Source organism: Rhinoderma darwinii, chromosome 2 (genome assembly GCF_050947455.1).
Source record: "Rhinoderma darwinii isolate aRhiDar2 chromosome 2, aRhiDar2.hap1, whole genome shotgun sequence".
Taxonomy (NCBI): Eukaryota; Metazoa; Chordata; class Amphibia; order Anura; family Rhinodermatidae; genus Rhinoderma; species Rhinoderma darwinii.
The window spans coordinates 382,683,445-382,706,393 of record NC_134688.1 but is presented as its reverse complement, the minus strand read 5'-3'; the positions used below and the strand labels follow the sequence as shown (position 1 = coordinate 382,706,393).

The window sequence follows — 22,949 nt, the reverse complement described above, 5'->3', positions numbered from 1 at the left end:
AAAGATCAAGGCTCTAGCCCCCAAAGCATTTGCTTTGCTCCCCCACCAATAGAGAAAAATAAAATTTCTAACATATGAAAGGCTTATATACAGCGCCTCCAAAGTACACTGTCCCTGGGTATACTATACAATGAAAATCAGCCCTGTGGAATCTACAAATAATTCACTCTTCATACACCATACATATTACCATCACACTGTTACTGAACAAAACCGACCATACCAAGAGAAGCATTAACAATAATAACACTATAGAGGGAACAAACAATACCTCCACACCATGACAACATATTACTACAACATAATCACTGAATCATACCACATACTGTTAGTGAATAATACCACCACACTGTTACTGAATAATACATCCAAAACATGAACACATATTACCACCACGGTGACTGAATAATACCCCCATACTGTTACTGAATGATACCACCATACTGTTACTGAATAATACCACCATACTGTTACTGAATGATACCACCAAACTGTTACTGAATAATACCACCATACTGTTAATGAATAATGCGTTCATAATATGACCACACAATACCATCACATAGTGACTGAATACTACCAAGCTGTTACTGAATAATACCTCCACACCATGACCACATATTACCACCACATAGTGACGAATAATACCTTCATACTGTTACTGAATAATACCTCCACACAATGACGCCATATCACCACCACATAGTGACTGAATAATAACTCCATACTGTTACTGCATAATACCTCCACACAATGACCACATATTGCCACCACATAGTGACTAAATAATACCACCATACTGTTACTGAAGAAAACTCTATACAAAGACCAATATTACCACCATACAGTGACCATATAACATCCAGCCCAGACCTTCATGATGACTTCTGGCGTCCACGACTTATCTCTGCGAATTTTGACACAGACATCTTTGGTTCCTCGCTTTTCTAGCACATTTCCAACCCGCTATATAAACTCCCCATCCATAGTTCTCCAGATGGCAATAATGTCATCCTTGGTGTCCCACACAGTAATAGTACCCCCCCTTTGTGCCTCTAAAGGCCCACATTGTAAGTGCCGCTTTTTGTTCCCCCCACTCAGTAATAATGATCCCTTTGTTCCCCCTACTCAGTACGAATGCATCTTTTTATGCCCCTTCTGAGTAATAATGTCCCCTTTTTTGCCCCCAGCCAGTAACAATGTCTCATTGTATACCTTACTCAATAAAAATACCGCTTTTTATGCCCCCACTCAATAATGCCCTGTTATGCCCCACTCAGTAATAATTCCCCCTTTTATGCCCCCATTCAGTAATAATGCCCTTAGTTATGCCCCCTCAGTAATAATGGCCTCTTTATTGCACACACTCAAAAATAATGCCCCCTTTTATAACCCCACTCAGATTTGATTTAAAGCCCCCTTTTTTGCCCCACTCAAAAATAATGCCCACTTTTTTACCCCCTAAAGAAGAAGTGTCCTACCCCCAATAATAGTGCCCTCTTTGCACCACTAAAATAAAAATTATACTCACCTAAGCCCTTCCAACGAGTCCTTCCTATCCGGAGCAAGCAGAATAATTAAGGGATGTCATTGTGCCACCTGCCCTGGCCAGCTGACGTCATCAGCGTGCTCCCAGTGTCTTGTAGACCACAGGCCTAAATCAGCCTGTGGCCTACAAGATTATATAGCGGAGCAGGGAGCCAATTACTTTCTGCTCCACCATAGTTTTCAATTCAAAGATTACTGTCTAAAGGGGGCCCATCTGTAAAGGATCTGCCAGGCACTACGTCTGGGTATACTCCCAGGATTAATCAGTCGACACCTGAGGCCAGACCTCTGAGACTGACACCTGCTCCCACCAATCAGGGTGGCAGGCTCAGGAGTGGGAGAGCCTATCGCGGCCTGGTCAGTCAGAGTTAGCTCCGCCCCCTGTCCATTTATACCTGCCGTTTTCTCTTCCTCCTTGCTTGTTATTCTTCTTGGATTCCTGGCCCCACTGCTGCCTTGCTTCAGCCTGCTTCTGCCGTGCTTCTGCCTTGCTTCAGTTCCGTTTATCCTGCGTTGCTCTGCCCCTGGCTTGCTTCTGCTCCGTGCTCCCGTTTGTATACTCGACTACTTCCTGATCCTGACTGGCTCATTCACCGCTCCGTTTCCTCGCGGCGTTCCGTGGGCTACTGTATTCCCTTGCGTGTTCCCTGTTTGTACTCCCTTGCACTTAGACAGCGTAGGGACCGCCGCCAAGTTGTACCCCGTCGCCTAGGGCGGGTCGTTGCAAGTAGGCAGGGACAGGGCGGTGGGTAGATTAGGGCTCACTTGTTCCCTTCACCTCCTTCCTGCCATTACATAATAACAAGCCCTTACCTAGTCTACCATTTCTTCTACGCTGACGCTATCATGGACCCCCTTGAGACCCTGACCCAGCAGATGCAGGGCCTCTCCCTACAGGTCCAGGCCCTGGCTCAGAGGGTCAATCAGTCTGACGCTGCCTTTGTAGTACCCCTTACCTCACCTTTAGAACCCAACCTCAAGTTACCTGACCGGTTCTCAGGGGACCGTAAGACTTTTCTCTCCTTCCGGGAGAGTTGCAGACTTTATTTCCGCCTAAGACCTCACTCCTCAGATTCCGAGAACCAGCGGGTGGGTATCATTATATCCCGACTCCAGGAAGGGCCCCAAGGGTGGGCCTTCTCCTTGGCTCCTGACGCCCCTGAACTTTCCTCCGTTGATCGGTTTTTCTCTGCCCTCGTTCTCATTTACGACGAGACTGACAGGACTGCCTTAGCCGAGAGTCAGCTGGTGACCTTACGTCAGGGTAGGAGACCTGTTGAGGAATACTGTTCTGATTTTAGAAAGTGGTGCGTAGCTTCTCGGTGGAACGACCCGGCCCTAAAGTGCCAGTTTAGGTTAGGATTATCTGACGCCCTGAAGGATCTGCTGGTTAGCTACCCCTCTTCTGACTCCCTAGACCAGGTTATGGCCCTAGCAGTACGACTTGACCGACGTCTCAGGGAACGTCAGCTTGAACGTTTCAATGTTTTCCCCTCTGACTGCCCTGCGATTCCCCCCGAGATTAATCAGTCGACACCTGAGGCCAGACCTCTGAGACTGACACCTGCTCCCACCAATCAGGGTGGCAGGCTCAGGAGTGGGAGAGCCTATCGCGGCCTGGTCATCTGCTTTGGCATTGGTTATGCCCCTGGCTGAAGGAATGAGCAGTCAAAGTCTGTCCAGACTTCTCTGTGAGACTTCCTGCATCTGAGTTGGGAGTCCACTATGTGGGGGAAGACTGAGTGTGCAGCACGTGTATAGAGGAAATATCCTGCTACCTTACTTAAAGTGTAGCTAAACTTTCGACAAACTTCTAACATGTCATAGTGACATGTCAGAAGTTTGTATTGGTGGGGATCCGAGCATTGAGACCCCCACGAATGGCTAGAACGAAGCAGCTGAAGCGTTCGTGTGAGCGCTCAGCTGCTTCGTTTCTGTTCGTTTGCAGCTAGAATAGTCATTTAGCACATTAACAATAAATAGAGTGTATTTCTGATTAATTTAATGTTATCTTCATTGAAAAAAACTGTGCTTTTCTTGCAAAAATAAGGAAATTTCTAAGTGACCCTAAACTTTTGAATGGTAGTGTATATAAGAAACAAATATAATTTTATGTACTGTCACCTTTTGTGATTTTCCTAGAACTGATAGGACCTTTTAAATAGGACACTGTTACTCACCTCGCCTGGTTCCAGTGGCGCCTCTCTCTGATCAGCCGTTGCCTCAGCCAACGGCTTTGTCCGGTTTCCTAGCATACCTCTTTTTCTGCTCACATCTTCAGACGCAGCCCTGATGGATCTGGATGTTGCCCTCCTCCCAGAAGAGTAGCCAGGTTCTCCAGCACCCGGGGCAAAGTATCAGTTTGCCATACAACCCCCCTGAAGATAGTGCCACACACATATCTCTCGTAGATAGAGCCACACGCCCCTTGGAGATAGTGCCACACACCCCCTTAAGGATAGTGGCTGTCCCCCCTGTAGATAGTGCCACACAGCCCCCCTTGTAGATACAGCCACACAGCCCCCCCCCCTTGTAGATACTGCCACATACCCCCCTGCTGCACAGCCCCGCTTGTAGATAGTGCCACACAGCCCTCCTGTAGATAGTGCCCCACAGCCCCCCTGTAGTGTCACACCTCCCCCTTGGAGATATTGCTGCACAGCCCCCCTTGTAGATAGTGCCAAACAGCCCCCTGAAGATAGGGCCACACACATCACCCTTGTAGATAGTGCCACACTCCCCCTTGTATAGTGGCAGTCCCCCCTGTAGATAGTGCCACACAGTCCCCCTTGTAGATACTGCCACACAGACCCCCCCCCCCTTGAAGATACTGCCACATACCCCCCTGCTGCACAGCCCCGCTTGTAGATAGTGCCACACAGCCCTCCTGTAGATAGTGCCCCACAGCCCCCCTGTAGTGTCACACCTCCCCCTTGGAGATATTGCTGCACAGCCCCCCTTGTAGATAGTGCCAAACAGCCCCCTGAAGATAGGGCCACACACATCACCCTTGTAGATAGTGCCACACTCCCCCTTGTAGATAGTGGCAGTCCCCCCTGTAGATAGTGCCACATACCCCCCTTGTAGATACTGCCACACAGCCTCCCCCGCTAGAAGAAAGTGCCACACAACAAGATACTGGATTTTTCTGCTCCGCTCTGTAAGTGTTTTGTGACAATTGGGGCTCCCACTAGGAGTGGAATCCCCAGCCAGAGGGTTGCCGACGCTCTGGCTTCCTCTCCTGGAGGAGGCCTTGACGTCCCTATCCATATATGGACAGGGACGTCAGGGGCTCCCTCTAGGAGCGGAATCCAACTGTTTCCGACACTCTGGCTGGGGATTCCTCTCCTGGAGGAGCCCCTAGTGCTACTGTCCCTATAGAAGCGGTACAGTTCCAGAACCAAACTCAGTACATAAATACAACACCAGCACAAATACAGCTCAATTTAGTGCAACCTCTGCCGTATAGGTTTGTACGGCGTAAAACAGCTCCCAGCATGGCCCAAACAATGGTAAGAATATGCTGGGAGATGCTGTTTCACAAAAAAAAAAAATCATACCACCCATCATCTCGCTGCAGATCGTACAGTGACTAAAGTACAGGTTAGATGCAGAATAAACATTTACATTAAGTGACATCAGATTCCACTTGTAGCGTCCATGGACACGGGCCGTCGGGTTTACTCACCACCCGATGTCCGCAGCCATGGATCCGTGAGCGCTGGTCCCCATCTCCTTCCTAGGAGACGCCAGCGCTCACTTCCGCTCCACTCTGCTGTGTCCCGCAGGATGCACGCGCACGCTTGTGCCCCGCCTTAATGGAACATCAGGAAATCATCATCATCAACGGCCCATGATTTCCTGGTCTATAAGAAGGCCCCAGCCCTTCTGATCCTTGCCTGAGCGTTGTTAGTTTTCCCAGTCTGTCTTGCAAATGGTCAGTTAGTGTTTCCCGTTCCAGTTGTTACCTGTGCCCTGTTATCTGTTCCTGTATCCCGTGTTGTTCTTGTTCCTGTGCCTATTAGTGTCGGAGTCGTGTCACGTCCTGTGTCATCTGCCACGCCCAGAGGAATTTGCCACGTCTGGCGCAACCTGCGTCATCTGTGTCATCTGCCACATCCTGTGTATTCTGCCACGTCCAGAGGAATACGCCATGTCTGGTGCAACCTACGGCACCTGTGACATCCGCCACATTTGGTGATACCTGCTGCACCCATCTCCATCTGTGCCAGACCTGCGGCCACTGTCTGGACTATCCAGGTACCCTTGTGCGGGACTTTGTATTCTGGGGTTCCTGTTGTTTGGCCAGCTGCCTCCCTGCTACGGCGGTGCGGCCTAGTGGGTCCACTAACCCGCTACGTGACACTACTTGTTATTTTCTATTTTCTTCTCCATCTGGTTCAGACCTCTATCATGACTTCTCCCGGCCACGGCCTATTTCTGCAGTTTGCCGGTCAGATGTCTTCAGCTTCTCATTTTTAAAACATTTCTGCACCTATAAACGAAGATAAATGTAAAGGATCTGCCAGGCACAGCTTCTGTATCCACGCCCATAAGTAATCAGTCTGCACCTGCTTCTATGTCTGTGAGACTGACTCCATCTTCCACCACTCAGGATGGCAGGCTTAGGAGTGGGAGAGCCTATCACAGCCTGGCCAGACGGAGCTAGCTCCCGCCCTCTGTCTATTTATACCTGCCTTTCCTGTTCCTCCTTGCTTGTGACTCTTTTCATTTTGTTTCCTGGCCCTGCTGCAGCTTCTTGAACCATTTGACCCTGCTTCTTATTGACCCTGGCTTACTGACTACTCTCCTGCTCTGCGTTTGGTACCTCGTACACTCCTGGGTTGACTCGGCTTGTTCACTACTCTCCTGCTCTGCGTTTGGTACCTCGTACACTCCTGGTTTGACTCGGCTCGTTCACCACTCTTGTTGCTCACGGTGTTGCCGTGGGCAACTGCCCCTTTTCCCTTGCTTCTGTGTACCCTTGTCTGTTTGTCTGTCGTGCACTTATTGAGCGCAGGGACCGTCGCTCAGTTGTACCCCGTCGCCTAGGGCGGGTCGTTGCAAGTAGGCAGGGACTGAGTGGCGGGTAGATTAGGGCTCACCTGTCTTTCCTTACCCCCATCATTACAATAAAGTTCTCATGGTGCCAGACGCTACACACCTAAATGTAATAGCGCCATACACTGTGTCCCACACACACAGTGCCCCCCATAGATAGTGCCCTACACAGATCCCCCTATAGATAGTGACCCCCATAGAGCCCCTGTACATAGTGCCCCACATACAGACCCTGTTGATAGTGCCCCACATATAGCCCCCCTGTGGATAGTGTCTGACATATAGCTCCCCCTGTATATAGTGCCCCACATATAACCCCTTGAAAATAGTACCCCACATATAGCCCCCTGCAGGGAGTGCCACAGATGTAGCCCCCTTGTAGATAGTGCCCCACATGTAGCCCTCCTGTAGATAATGCCCCATATATAGCTCCGCTGTATATAGGGCCCCACATGTAGCTCCTCTGTATAGAGTGTCCCCCATATGGCACCCCTTGTAGATAGTGCTCCCCATATAGCCCACCCCTGTATATAGTGCCCAACATATAGGCCACCCCTGTAGATAGTGCCCTACATATATCTCCCCCTATAGATGATGCCTCACATATAGCCACCCCTGTATATAGTGGCCCAAATATGGCCCCCTGTAGATAGAGCCGACCCCTGTAGATAAACCCCCCACTTTAGATAATGGCACTCACATTTTTATTATTCAAAAAAACAAAAAACTCTACATGCAGACCTTAATCCTGCTGCCGCGCCGTCCGGTGGCAATGTAGACCTGCTCTCTTCTAAGCAGGTCTGCTGGGGTTGAACGACGCAAGCGGCGCGATGACGTCATTGTACTGCTTGCATAGTTTAAAGGATCTGGTTGACAGAGCATTGACAGTCATTCTACCCTGCCAATCAGCGCCTTTCATAGACGCAAGCGGCGCGATTACGTTATTACGCCAATTGTTTGGTTGAAAGGCGCGGATTGGCAGGGCAAGTCATTTTGCCCTGCCAATCAGCGCCTTTCAACGACGCAAGCGGCGCGATGAAGTCGGAATGTACCCGGCCATTCATCGCGTATGCTTGTAATTGTACAATTATAGTGCAGGAGGGGGTGGCGGTGGCTGGTTTCAGTAGCGCCACCGCCCCCTCAAAGAGGCCTCCTGGACGGTGCGGCCCTGGCACCCCTCCACTTTCCCTCTTAGTTGCGCCCCTGCCTCCTCCTGTGCACAGCTGGCAGAGTCGGGTTGCCTGCGCTCCTAGATGATGTAGGTCCTGGCAGCCTATTTAAAGTGGACTTCAGCCTTTACTTCTCGCCTGCAGATCAAAGTACACCCCTTGTTTGGCTATTGTCCCTCTTGCCTTGTTCCTGAATTACGTACCTGAAAATCACTGGCAGTGAAATTTGCCCTGAAGGAATGGTGACTTTTATTGGTCGGCACAAAAGTAAGTTACTTTGTACCTCCTTCTCCCAGAAGGTGTTCTCGTGGGCTCATTCTTCATTGTTGTCAGGACCCCCTTGAGTCGAATGTATCAGCTAATTACTTTCGCAATACTATTGGTGCAGTAATACAGACAATAAGTTGCAGAGTTTGTTGCCTCCTGTACCACCTGTGATCAGTTCAAACCTTCAAGGCAAGCTATAGGGTATGTTCACACGTGGGCGTCCGTTACGGCTGAATTTACGGGGATGTTTCAGCCTGAAATCATCCCCGTAATTTCAGCCGTACCGGCATGTGCAGGCGCTTGAACGCCGCGTCAATTACGGGCGTAATTAGCGCTGCTATTCATTGGAGTCAATGAATAACGGCTCTAATTACGGCCAAAGAAGTGACAGGTCACTTCTTTGACGCGGGCGTCTATTTACGCGCCGTCTTTTGACAGCGGCGCGTAAATATACGCCTCGTGTGAACAGACAAACGTCTGCCCATTGCTTTCAATGGGCAGATGTTTGTCAGCGCTATTGAGGCGCTATTTTCGGGCGTAATTCGGGGCAAAAACGCCCGATTTACGTCCGTAAATAGGCCGTGTGAACATACCCATATTGGGTCTGCTCCAGCCCTTGTCTATTCCAGCTGAACATTGGACCGAGATCTCAATTAACTCTTTCACTGATTTTTCCTCCTGCTCAGGGTTTCACTACCATCTGAGTAGTGGTAGATCTTTTCTAAAATGGCCCAGTTTGTGCCACTGTCTGATCTGCCTTCAGCTCCTAAGATTCTGGCTCACATAATTTATCAAGGACATATTCCTCCTCCATGTGCTTTAACCCCTTAAGGACATGGCCAATTTTGGCCTTGAGGACAGAACAATTTTTTTAGATTTCCCTCTTTGCATCCCGACGCTCATAACTCTTTTATTTTTTCTACGACGTAGTTGTATGAGACTTTGTTTTTTGCGGGACAAGTTGTACTTTATGTAGGTACCATTTTTTGGTACAAATACATTATCGTTTAATTTCTATACATTTTTATTTTGGCAAAAATGCAGAAAAAAAGGAGTTCCGCAGCAGTTTTAATATTTTTTATTTTTTTTTTACACCATACACCAATCATCATAAATAATGTTATAAACTTGTTGTACAGGTTGTTACGGTCATGGCGATACCAAATATGTCTATATTATTTCATGTTTTGGGACTTATATTTTAAAAAGTTTATTTATTATAAAAAATGTGTGTTTGTGTATTTTTTTTTACTTTTTATTTATTTATTCATTTAACTTTTTTTTTATAATCCCATAAAGGAATTTATCATTTTTATTTTTATTTTGTAACTGTAATGTACTGGCATAAATCTATATGCCAGTACATTAGCCTGTTACTGATCGTACACAGGCAGTTGTTAGCCCTAACAATGGGAAATATGTTCAGACAGCACTGGGATCCTTCAATGGACCCTGGGCTGTCTGGCCATACGAGTTATTGGCTTTGATCGCGTCACAGTTAATTTCTGTGATGCGATCAAACTGCAGTCCCCCCTCCTTGAATGCCGCGATCAGCTTTTATCGCGGCATTCAAAGAGTTAACGGCGGAGAGAAGATGTTTCTCTCCTCTCCACTGTCAGAGCAGGGCCGTGGCTGTATATTACAGCCGTTGCCCCGCTCTCGATTGCGCGCAGAGGCGGCTGTCATACAGGATGAGAATGCTCGTCCTAATGCGCGAAGTACTCGCCGCTCAGGACGAGCATTCTCGTCCTGTGTCGACAACCAGTTAAGCTTGCATAGTCTCAGATTTGGGAGTACAGTTTGTTTCTAAATTCTGGAGGGCACTGTGTAAAGCTTTAAAGAGTTCTCTTTTCCTAAGGTTATTCCCAATAGTTTCCATTTATCTCTTCTTCGACCTCTGGTCATTAAGACGTTTTCTATAAAGATCAAGACTTCTATTGCCCCTACTCTTGAATCCTCATCAGATTTCTACGTCAAGCAAATCTGGAATTGTAAGAAGGTTCATGGGAAACTCTATGATCTCATTGGCTGGAAGGGATATGGTCGTTAGGAGAGAACCTGGATCTTCCTGCTCCACAGATTGTCAAGAGGATTAATTTAAAGTATCCCCTCAAGCATCTTGGAAGCTCTTCAGGGAGGAACCTAAGAGTAGGGTGGTACTATTACTTACCCTGCCCAGTTTCAGTGGTGTATCTTTGCTATTGCCTGTGGCTCCAGCCAACGGCCAGATCTGGATGCTATGCAGTCGGACTATTCTTCTGATTCTGTTTTCAGGTGCAAATCTGCGCCTGGGCACGGCTGGCAGCTTTGTGTTGCCGGCGGAACTAATGATCCTAGATAACGTCGGTCCTGGCAGCCTATTTACAGGGGACTCCAGCCCTCGTTCTTCATCTGCAGATCAAGGTACATCCTTTGTTTGTGTAACGTCCGTGGTCGCTGACCACGAACTACTTCCACCCTGTCGACGCCCTTCTCTCCAGAGATGTCTGCACATCTGGCCGTCCTGTTCCACAGTGACCACTAGGGTGCGCTCGGAAGCTCAGTCCAGACTTAAAGGGGTTGTCCGAGATAACATAATATTTTAAATAACACCATTAAATCATTTAAGTTAAAAAAATAAATACATTTGTAATATACTTACGTTTTCCAAAGTGGCCCCGTTTCCAGATCCTGCCGTCGGGAACTTGATTGTTGACGTCTCTCTCTGCTCCGGCTCTGCCGCTTTGTTGATCTTGAATTTTGCCGGGTACACGACACGTCATTTGTGACGTGGTGTATATCGGCTTGTTCTGTTGTAACACGCATGCGCGGCCCCTGCTGTTATCTCGAGAACAGCAGGGACCGCGAGAACAGCAGTGACAGCGCATGCGCGTTACTGCATGTGAAGCAGAAGAAGCCGATCTACACCACGTGACAAGTGACGTGTCGTATACCATCCGAGGTCTCTCTGGTGCGAGACCATGTGATCGGGATACGACACGACAGTGGAGGCGGCAGAAGAGGTGACGTCAGCGCTCAAGTGACCAGAAGGAAGAAGCAGCCAGAGCGGAGAACAGAAGCAAGATTGCACAGATAAGTATATTATGCAATTTTTAATATGTGTAATGTATTTCTAAATGTACTTAAAAAAAAAATCTCGGACAACCCCTTTAAGAAGCCAAAGCGCACGCAGGTGGGAGACTGAGCGGATTGCTCGCAGAGCACCCTGGGCTATAAGAAGGGCCCAGCCCATTCCTCCCATGCCTGAGCGTCGTTGTCATACCCAAAGTTTGTCTATGCAAATGGTCTCCTAGTGTCTTCCAGTTCCCAGTGTTTCCCGTACCTCTATCCTGTATCCCGTGCTATCCTGGTCATGTGCCGTGCTGAGCTGTTGTGGTGATGTGCTACATACCACGCCTGTCCTACTACACCACGCCTGACGTCTGCCTGCTGCCTATTCCCAGCGGAGCCTGACTTGCTACTGTCCGAGCTGCCACAGGTACCCTATATGAACTATAGACTGTTACCTGCGCCCTGTTGGGCAGCTGCCATACCGCCAAGGCGGTACGGCCCAGTGGGTCCATGGACCCAACGTGACAGTTTGGCTATTGTTCCTCTTGCCTTGTTGCAGAATTATGCACCTGTCTCACCCTTAGTATTTGTCACTTGGTTCCTGTCGTTCTGCTTTAGGTTATTGACTCCTATCCTAACTCCTGACTAGGGTTCGGTCTGATCCTCTGGCTTGCTACTTCCTGACTATTCTGGAGACCATGACCTAGGACTCAAACTGGGAAAGTCAATAATTTATTGCGGGGATTAAGGCTGGGTTCACACGAGCACATTAACGTCCGTAATGGACGGACGTATTTCGGCTGGAAGTCCCGGACCGAACTCAGTGCAGGGAGCCGGGCTCCTAGCATCGTAGTTATGTACGATGCTAGGAGTCCCTGCCTCTCTGCAGGACAACTGTCCCGTACTGAAAACATGATTACAGTACGGGACAGTTGTCCTGCAGAGAGGCAGGGACTCCTAGCATCGTACATAACTACGATGCTAGGAGCCCGGCTCCCTGCACTGAGTTCGGTCCGGGACTTCCGGCCAAAATACGTCCGTCCATTACGTCCTGCTGCCATAGCAACCCATCGGCACCTCTCGAACTCGTAGTGGGGGTGCCTATGGGCTGACAGAGAGAGTCCTCTTCCTTTCTCTATCCACTTAAATGCCGTGATTAACATTGAATCTATGTGGTTAATCGGCCACGATCAGAGACAACACCGATCCCGGCCGATTAACTCCATAGATTCCGCATTCAATGTTAATTGCGGCCATTAGAGCAAGGTGTCAGCTGTATTACACAACCGGCACCCATAAGTGATGGCGTGGGCACACAAGCTGTCAATATGACGTATATCTATCTAATTTCACGGGAACTATATAGTTCTCATGACGTAAATGTACGTCATAAAGCAGGAAGGAGTTAAAGCTATCTGTGACATGCCCATTTCATACGGGTAAACAGTTTTAAAAGACGTAGGTCTCTAGATTATATATGGTGGTGATCAATACCTCCGTGGCTTGATCCTTGTGGGTCAGTGTGGTATTATTCTTGAACGTTGTATATATGACAACTCAAGTGCACATTTGAAAATTGGTTGTTTATTGAAACCATTGTTAAACTGGTATTGTTAAAATGTTTCCATAATCTAATAGAGCTAGATTTGCTTAAAATTTGCAATACTTCCTAGGTAAAAAAGGTTCACCTGAAAATCTGGCAGCAAGATATAGAGTAAGGGTCCTTTTACACCAGCCCATTTTGGCTGTAACAACGAGAGCCGATCAACGAGACAGCTCGGTTGCTCCTTTCACAAGGAGCTAGTATGAGTATGAGTGTTTGTTACTACGATCCCTCGTCCACATACATTTCTATCATGCGGCAGCGCGTCTCTCTGTTTACACAGGAAGATGTGCTGCCAGCAACAATAACATTTTCTGCTGCTGAAATTATACGATCAGCCGATGAACGAGCATTTGCTCGTTCATCGGCTGATTGTTTCCCTGTTTACACAGGGCAATGAACACTCGCTGGCCTGGGTAAAAGGGCCTTAAGGCGACCTGCTATGCCTTCTTGCCTCTTCACTGCCCGTAGATTATTGGCAATTGTACTCTGACCTGAAGACCAGATTATCAGGCAAAGTTTAGTCAAAGCTGGACAGGCACTGTGCTAAAGATTATACAAAAGAAGAATAGCAGCTTCACAGCAATAAAGCCATTTAATTCACAATTCTCAGTCTGTAGTGTTAATCCATTTTTTTGTTTTAAATTATGTGCAGCAGGGATTAAACAAGCTCTCTTGGTGCCCAAGGCAGGGGTTTCAGAAATCATCCCACCACCTTTTCTCCCTGAAATTCAGCATGATAGCTATCGGATACTCCCCATTTTTCTTCAACGCAATCCCTCTAGGCATGTGCGGTTGCCAATGCTTGGCCATTCTAGTTGGTCCGCTCTGTAGTTGGGTCCGCCAGTTCCTGCTGAATCTGTTGCCTTCTACAGGAAAGCGCTGATTGATTACATTGGAGTATAAGTCTCATCATGTCACCATTCCATTATTGAGCCACTAAAAGGCAAGCACTCATCATACATCAACACCTAAAGTATTATCAGCAGACACAGCATCTTAAAATAAAAAAACAATAGCTGGTTTATTATCCTTTTAAATCCATAAATGGAGGCCCCTTAACGGTGCCTTAGGCAGCCACCTACTCAGCCTATAACTTGTCTCAGCCCTGAGGTGGAGAATCTAATATCCTATTTCCTAAACCGTTGGATTAAACTCTAGGGGACACAAAAGAGGTTTAGGGAAATGCAAATTCCCTTTTTGGGTGGATTGACACATGACAGATTTTGTTGCAGAAATTTCAGATGAATGGAACTGATTTTCATTTGCAGAAATTTCTGTAATAAAATCTTCCATGTATGAATCCACGCTTATATGTGCACCGCCCAACAGACTCATTTTTAAGGTAACCAAGTGAAAAAAACATAACTTAACAAGCATTTCAAATGTATTTTTTATATTATTTTGACCAATGAATGGGATACTTGAGCAGAAATAAATGTTTATGCATATGGTATTATATGCTTTCACATACTCTTATTAAATATTTTTTTTCCATTTGCAGTAATGTTCTTATATTGGGAAGTCCAGATAGTTGATGCATATAGATCAGCAATCTTTAGTTCAAGTTCATTCACTGCGAAGTGAAGAGAGAAAATCTTAGTATCAGGAAATAACACCCATGTGCAGAAGCCCATAGGATTGCCAGGTCATGCATTTAAAGGGAAACAATCATTAAACCACTAAGTTTAATATATTGTAGTGAGTGAAAGGAATTTTTACCTCTGCAGTGTACTATGTGACTGTACTTGACAGCTATCAGGACACTGGAAATTGGAAATGCTGAAATTGGTTAGCCATGGCTTCAATTCTGAACGCATGCAGCAAGTTATTACGGAGGTCAATGAAAAGGTTTATTCTCAAAATAAACACCATCCACAAATGGTAGCATACTAAAAATAGAAAATAAGTAAATTGGTAACCCTAGAAATAGTAATTTTTATTTTTGTAACATAGTGATCGTGCTAACCTTTCACAGTTTAAAGAGGACCTGCTGCCATTTTCTCCCATATGAAAGGTGAAGATCCTATTGGAGATCCAGCTTGTGGGGCATCCTTTGGGTTATAGTACCTGAGAAAAAGTATGCAATATAATTCTCTTCCAGAAGGAAGAAAACTTTATGAAATAAATGTAGAGGAGAGTGCAGGTCTTCTACTTAAAGGGGTTTTCCCATGAAGGACATTTATGACATATCCGCAGGATATGTCATAAATGTCAGATGCGGGTCCCACCTCTGGGACCTGTACCTATCTCTGGAACGGGGCCCCGTTGTGCTCATGCTGGCCCCCAGGCCACTTCCTGATGACATAGTCGGGAGTTATGTAAACAGCGAAACTCGCTAAGCTATGCTGTTTCTGTAACGCCCATAGTAGTGAACGGTAGTTACGCTGTTTCCTTAACTACTATTCATTCCTATGCAAGTTACTGAAACAGCGTAGCTCTTCGAGTTGCGCTGTTTCCGTAACTGCCGACCATGTAACCAGTAAGTGGCAGGAAGACAGGTGGGACCCGCATCTATCTGACATGTATGACATTTCCTGTGGATATGTCATAAATGTCCTTCATGGGAAAACCCCTTTAATAACCTGATGTTTCTGTTCCTGTACTTTCTATGTTGGTCTCTGGGAAGGTATCTGCGCCATGGCATACTTTTCGCAAATGAGAAGTTTAGAAGTCCCAAGAAGAGAAGAGTCCTGGCTTTACTTGACATGTGGAGCCTTTTGCCTAATCACCAGTAAGCATTGTTATTTGTGATATTATTGGCTATAAAGCTCTACAGGTCAAGTAGAACCAGGACTTTCTCTGCCTGGGACTCCTGCAATCCTAATTGGTATATGCAGTAGAAAAGATTTCTTGTGACAGATCACCCCACTTAAGGTCCTACTACACCGGCCGATTTTGGCAGGTGCAGCGAGTGCAGTTCAACGAGACAGCTCGGTGAAGTGATTAACATTGATTATCTCATTACAATTGCACCAGGCAAGGGGTGGGATATATTAAGCAGCAAATAAAAAGTGAGTTCTTGAAGTTATGTTGGAAGTAGGAAAAATGGACAAGCGTAAGGATCGGAGCGACCAGGGCCAAATTGTGATGACTAAAGTTGCTGGTCAGAGCATCTCAAAAGTGGCCCAAGGAAGGAAAACCAGCGAACCAGCCTGTCCAAGGCTCATTTATGTGCATGGGGAGTGAAAGCTTGCCCATCTGGTCCGATCCCACTGAAGAGCTACTGCAGCGCATATTGCTAAAAAAGTTAATTCTAGTTGTGATAGAAAGTGTCACGTAATACGCTACGTTAATGCCATTTAAGTATATACTTTTTCATTCAATTTAAACTTGAAAAAGGTTTTTTTTTTCAGATTTGCGGACTTGTAGATTTTCCACTGCAAAAATCACATTTGCTATTTATTGCAGCTTTTACCTCGACATTGAATTAAATGGGGAAAAACTAAAACAAATGTGCAACAATTCTGCAGTTTAAATTGACATGCTGCGGATTAAAAAAACGCACCGCAGGTCAATTGACACACTTTTTTTTCCGCAGCTTGTGGATGAGATTTGTTCAAATCTCATCCACCTTGCTGCTACTGTAATACGCTGCACATTTTCAGCAATTAAATCAGTTGCGGAAAATCCACAGCTAATCTGCCCATTGTGAACGTACCGTAAAGAAGTCTAATAGTAAATAAGGATGCCAGCAGGTTAAAATGATGTTCTTTCGGTGCACCAGCAGTGCACAGATAGTCTAGGGACACGCTGCGACTGCCGCACAGAAGCGATAGAAGGATGCTGGAGCACAGAGAGATGAGTAGCAGTGCGATAAGTGCGGTTTGTGACAGGAAGTGTCAGAACACACAGTGTATCACAGCTTGCTGTGATTGCGGCTTCAAAGTGCCCAGGCTCATCCCTGTCCACCAGCAAAGGAGCCTACAACGGGCACGTTAGCATCAGAACTGGACCATGGAGCATTAGAAGTAGATAATAGGAGGCTGGCCTCCTGGGATGACGTTTTATCCCAGAAGACTGCTGCAGCCTGTGATTGGCTGCAGCGATGGTCACATGGGATGAAGATTCATCCTAGGAGGCCAGCCCTCTGACGTCATCCAGGCCGGCCTCCTGGGATGACGTTTTATCCTAGAAGACTGCGATTGGCTGCAGCGGTGGTCACATTGGATGAAGAGTCATCCTAGGAGGCCGGCCCTCTAACATCATCCAGGCTGGCCTCCTGGGTTGACGTTTCATCCCATGTGACCGCCGCTATAGCCTGTGATTGGCTGCAGTGGTCACATGGGATGAATCGTCATTCCAGGAGGCCGCGCTGGAGGAAGAATAATATAATTTTTTTTCTGAGTTGCAGTTTTTGCGGCGGAATCGTTACGTTACCTTCCGCAATAAACGCAACAACTGCTATTTGTTGTGGGTTTTACCTCCCCATTGAATTCAATAGGGAAAACCCGCAACAAATAAGCAGCGTTTACGCAAAAACAATTGACATGCTGCGGAATAAAACTCTGCACCGCATGTCAATTTCTGAGCGTTTTTTCCACTAACTATTTACGCAGCGTGTGGATGAGATTTGTTCTATCTCATCCACTTTGTTGCTACTGTATTATGCTGCAGATTTTCCGCAACAAATCCCGATGCGGAAAATCTGCAGTATTTACGCAACGTATGAACTGACCTTAAACCCCGAAACGGAACACCCCCCGTGGAAATATTGTCTTGTATTAAACTGGTCCTAAAAATGGGTTGGGGACCGCTGGTCTGATGAATCACGGTTTCTTTAATACCATATGGACTGCTGGGATGCACTGTGGGAAGAAAACAAGCCAGTGGAGGCAGTGTGATGCTCTTAGGTACTGGCATTCATATGGATGTTACTTTGACACGTACCACCTGCCTAAACTTTGGGGCAGGTTTACTAATACTGTCTTAAAGAGGCTCTGTCACCAGATTTTGCAACCCCTATCTGCTATTGCAGCAGATAGGCGCTGCAATGTAGATTACAGTAACGTTTTTATTTTTAAAAACGAGCATTTTTGGCCAAGTTATGACCATTTTTGTAGTTATGCAAATGAGGCTTGCAAAAGTCCAAGTGGGTGTGTTTAAAAGTAAAAGTCCAAGTGGGCGTGTATTATGTGCGTACATCGGGGCGTTTTTAATACTTTTACTAGCTGGGCGTTCTGATGAAAAGTATCATCCACTTCTCTTCAGAACGCCCAGCTTCTGCCAGATCACGCTGTGACGTCACTCACAGGTCCTGCATCGTGTCAGACGAGCGAGGACACATCGGCACCAGAGGCTACAGTTGATTCTGCAGCAGCATCAGCGTTTGCAGGTAAGTAGCTACATCGACTTACCTGCAAACGCCGATGCTGCTGCAGAATCAAATGTAGCCTCTGGTGCCGATGTGTCCTCGCTCGTCCGACACGATGCAGGACCTGGGGCAGGAAGTGAGTGACGTCACAGCGTGATCTCTCGAGAACACGCTGTGTGTCTGTGCACTGCCAGAAGCTGGGTGTTAACGAAGAGAAGTGGATGATGCTGATTCGTCAGCATCATTCACTTCTATTCACAACGCCCAGCTAGTAAAAGAAGTAAACACGCCCCGATGTAACGAACACAATACACGCCCAGTTGTACTTTTACTTTAAACACGCCCAGTTGTACTTTAGAAAGCCTCATTTACATAAATATAAAAATGGTCATAACTTGGCCAAAAATGCTCGTTTTAAAAAAAACAAAAACTTTACTCTTATCTACATTGCAGCGCCGATCTGCTGCAATAGGAGATAGGGGTTGCAAAATCTGGTGACAGAGCCTCTTTAAGGGAATCTGTCACTAGGTTTGAAGCCACTAAATCACCAGCATTTCATTATGCAGCTGGGGTTTAGTGTTCCAAACGTGCCCATGTCAAAACCGGACATTTACGCAATAGTCAGTAAACTAACTTACAAGTTACTAGAGGAGTCCGGCGGCATCGGGCCAATGCACATTGCACACATGAAGCCAAGGACAGTACACATCGCTTCACTGCGCATGTGCAGTGTACTGTCATGAGCTTCATGTGCGGTATGTGGTTGCGCCCGATGCTGCCCCCGCACTGATCTCTGTAACTTACAAGTTATTTTACTGACTATTGCCTAAACGGACGGTTTCGACGTGGGCAGCTTTGGAACACTAAACCCCAGCTGCGTAATGGCATGCTGGTAGTTTAGTGGCTCCAAACCTAGTGACAGTTTCTTTTAAATGTGAGACATGCGATGAATGTTGATTTAGATGAGGATCACACACACAGTTTTGATGTTATTTTTGATCCAGTTTTTTGAGCCAAGCACAGAAGTGGACACAAGAAAGGAGATGTATCAGTCTCTTCTTTATACCTATTCTTCCTTTTTGAATCCACTTCTGGTTTTGTCTCAAAAATGTGAACAAAGAACTGCATAAGACCAGAATCACACACACAGTTTTGATGCAGGTTTTGTGGCAGTTAGTGGCTCGGTTTTTTTAGCCAAAGCCAGAAGTGGATCCAAAATGAAGGAAAGGTATTGGGTTGGATTCACACACAGCGTTTTGCTGCGTTTTGTGCATTTTTCGTGGCTTTTTAATGGCTTTTTTTGCTGCGATTTTTTTTTGTCATGTAGTTTTAAGTGCGGCAAGATGTTACAAACTGCATGTTTTATTTTAGTAACGCTAAAAACGCTAAACGTTGGACAAACTTCTGACATGTCAGAAGTTTGGATTGTTGGGGGTCCGAGCACTGAGACCCCCACCAATTGCTAGAACGAAGCAGCTGAAGCGCTCGTGTGAGCGCTCAGCCGCTTCGTGTCTGTTCGGCTTTTTCCGGAAATAAATGTATTGGTGTACGGACTCAATAGAAATATGAGGCCGTATTCCGACACATCGGCTTTCCGGAAAAAGCCGAACAGACACGAAGCGACTGAGTGCTCACACGAGCGCTTCAGCTGCTTCGTTCTAGCGATTGGTGGGGGTCTCAGTGCTCGGACCCCCACCAATCAAAGCTTCTGACATGTCACTGACATGTCAGAAGTTTGTCAAACGTTTAGCTGCACTTTAAGCATTTTTTGATACAGTTTAAGACGCCATGAAAATTCTGTGTGTGAAGGAAGCCTTTCTTTTGTGTCTACTCTTATGTTTCGCTCATAAAACTGAGCCAAAAACTGTCACAAAACTGCGTGTGTGATCCTGTCCTTAAAAAATCCTGGTTTTAAAGTTTTACGGAATTGTCCTACGTAGAAAATTATCCCCTTATGTATAAACTCTATAACAAACGAACAAAATGTAGCCTATTAAATATTCTTACGGATTTATAAGCTTATTTTTTTAACTTACCTCTACAAATAGATATGGATATGTTCTTTGTGACATTCTCATTGTTTAATGAATGTGTGAAGAGGCATTGTAGAGACTGTACGGCTGAACATAAACCCACACAATAGACTTAGGCCCGGCGTAATTTGATGTGTGGTCCTTTAATTTTAAATAATAGCCTTGTCTTCTCCCTAGGGCTAATCTTGTGTTACCCTGCCTGCCCTCATTGTGTTAGGGAGTGGGAGGGCCTCTCCAGTTGCAGTATAATTATTGTAAGAGCACTGGATGTTATCCAATGCTGGCGGACACTCATTCAGGTCACGATGCGACTCTTGTCACAGAACGAGACAGCCTGCCTGTCTTTCTTAGTGGCCCGGGCTCTAACCTGTCTGCCCTTCCTCGTTCACACCTTCACTTATCCTGCTCCTAATCTTGCAGGGAGGCAGTTAACTGCTTGAGTGCGAAGAATGACTGACAGCAGCTGTCTATTTCACAGCAGATTGGACCAAAAGCTTCCTCCGTCACAGGCAGTGTTGTGATTCTGCTTAACCCGTTCGTTGACAGAACTGCCTGCGAATCTCGGATTGTGAATAATTTCCTCTGTTTTTTTTCCTAATGTTCCAATCTTAGTAACGTGTTGTCTGGTCGCCACTACCTATGCATAGTGAACATAGAATTTTTAAAGGAAATCTGTCACATCCATTTATCCACTAAAACTGCTAAGCCTGTCATATAGACTAAAGAAGCCATAGTTGGTCACCATTAATTGTTTTTTAAAAATGTGCCCCATATCTGTGCAATGCATGTTTGACGAGCGAGCGCACCGTATGTAAATCAGCTGGTCTGCGTCGTCAGTGCTTTTTCTTTTCAGCCGCCATTCCGTCTCTGTCCCCTTGATTGACAACCTTGTTTTTGCAGCCTCTCGGGACGGCTGTGTCAATGAACTTTATGGAGGCGAAGTTGCTTCCCAAGCTTATGAATACGCCGGACTCTTGCTACGTCTGGAACCCCCAGCAGACTCCTAACTGCTGATTTACATACGGGAAAAACTTGCTAGAGCCTAGACAAGGTATTGGGCATACTTTTATAATACTATTAATGGAGAACAAATGTCTTTCCTTTTTTGTACATGACAGGTCGCGCCGTTTGGGTGCCGAAACGGAAATGCCAGGTTCCCTTCAAGGTGTAATCAAGATTCTAAATCCGTTGCCTTAAAAACAAAGGTTGTTGAATTGATCTGCCATGTTTGAGAATTTTAGTAAATTTAGCGGATTCAAATCTTAGTGAATTATAGAATGGGAAAATTGATGTTCAAGATTTGTAACATACTGGTCGGATTTGTCTCCTGGGCAATAAAATGTCTTAACATCTGATCCTAGAAGAGGTAAAGATATTCCCAAAGAGAAGGTTCACAAATTTTTTTTCTTATTTTTCCGGAAAAGAAAAACAGAGAACCAGGGGCGGACATACCGCATGTGCAGCCGGTGCAGCTGCACAAGGGCCCCGCGTGGGAAGGGGGCCCGTTCCTCTGCTGGCCGACTCAGTTCTCAGCTGCGCGATGCTGAGGACTGAGACAGAGGCCCGTGGACCACTGGCGTAGCTATAGGGGTCGCAGCGGTCGCAATTGCGACCGGGCCCCGAAGCCAGGGAGGCCCACGGCCCCCCGCACCACATCAATAAAAAGTTACTATAGTAACTCGGGCCGCGGGCCCCTGTTACTATAGTAACATACTTTACTTACCTTCCTGGTTCCGGATCGCAGCGGAGGTCCTGACGTCAGGCGCTGTGCGCAGCACATGACGTCACAGCGCTATGCGCCGCGCACAGCATCGAGACGACAGAACTCCCGCCGCGGCCGAAGAGGAAGGTAAGATAGCCCTGACTGGCGGGGTCCGACTCCTGGGACCCGCCAATCAGCTGTTTTGAAGGGGCCGCAGCACTCGTACGAGAGCTGCTCCCCTTCATTCCTGTCACTTCATTCCGGTCACACTGTTAATCGGTTTCGGCGATTCACAGTGTGGGCGAGTAGTGAAATGAAGGGGAAGCCGCTCTCGTACGAGTGCTGCGGCCCCTTCAAAACAGCTGATTTGCGGGTCCCGGGCGACACATCAGCTATTGATGGCCTATCCTGAGGATAGGCCATCAATGTTTAGGGACTGCACAACCCCTAAGCCTACGATGTAGCAGGCTTAGGGGGCCCATGAGACAGGATCACAGATTGTGTGATGCTGTCTGCTGGGCCCTGTATCTAAGCCAATCACATGGTAGGCTTAGATACATGGCCCATGCGTGATCCTGTCTGCTGGGCCCTGTATCTAAGCCTACCACACTGTAGGTTTAGATACAGGGCCCCAGCACACAGTAATCTTATACTGTATAAGATTACTGTCTGCTGGACCCTGTATCTAAGCCTACCTTGTGGTAGGCTTAGATACAGGGTCCCACAGACAGTATCACACATGGGCCCTGTATCTAAGCCTTAGGGTATGTGCACAGACACTAATTACGTCCGTAAGTGACGGATGTATTTCGGCCGCAAGTACCGGACCGAACACACTGCAGGGAGCCGGGCTCCTAGCGTCGTACTTATGTACGACGCTAGGAGTCCCTGCCTCGCTGTGGGACAACTGTCCTGTACTGTAATCATGTTTTCAGTACAAGACAGTTGTCCGGCAGCGAGGCAGGGACTCCTAGCGTCGTACATAAGTATGATGCTAGGAGCCCGGCTCCCTGCAGTGTGTTCGGTCCGGTACTTGCGGCCGAAATACGTCCGTCAATTCCGGACGTAATTAGTGTGTGTGCACATACCCTAACACATGTGTTACTAATCATTTTTTGTGTGTTTTCTTACAGGTTCAGTCGTTGGACTACGGCGGATTCCAGGACTACTTCGATGACAGCTTTTTTTTTTATTAATAAAA

The 22,949-nt window shown here is 46.7% G+C and overlaps 1 long non-coding RNA gene across 1 annotated transcript; it reads right to left on the bottom strand.

Annotated features, from left to right (window-relative positions):
• Nucleotides 1–14,045: 14,045 nt before the first annotated feature.
• LOC142741382 (uncharacterized) lies at nt 14,046–20,541 on the bottom strand. Its single transcript, XR_012881114.1, has 4 exons — nt 20,050–20,541; nt 14,669–14,769; nt 14,422–14,591; nt 14,046–14,275 (listed from the first exon to the last, which is right to left on the bottom strand). It is a non-coding gene; the product is annotated as an uncharacterized LOC142741382 (long non-coding RNA).
• Between the last annotated feature and the right edge of the window lie 2,408 nt (nt 20,542–22,949).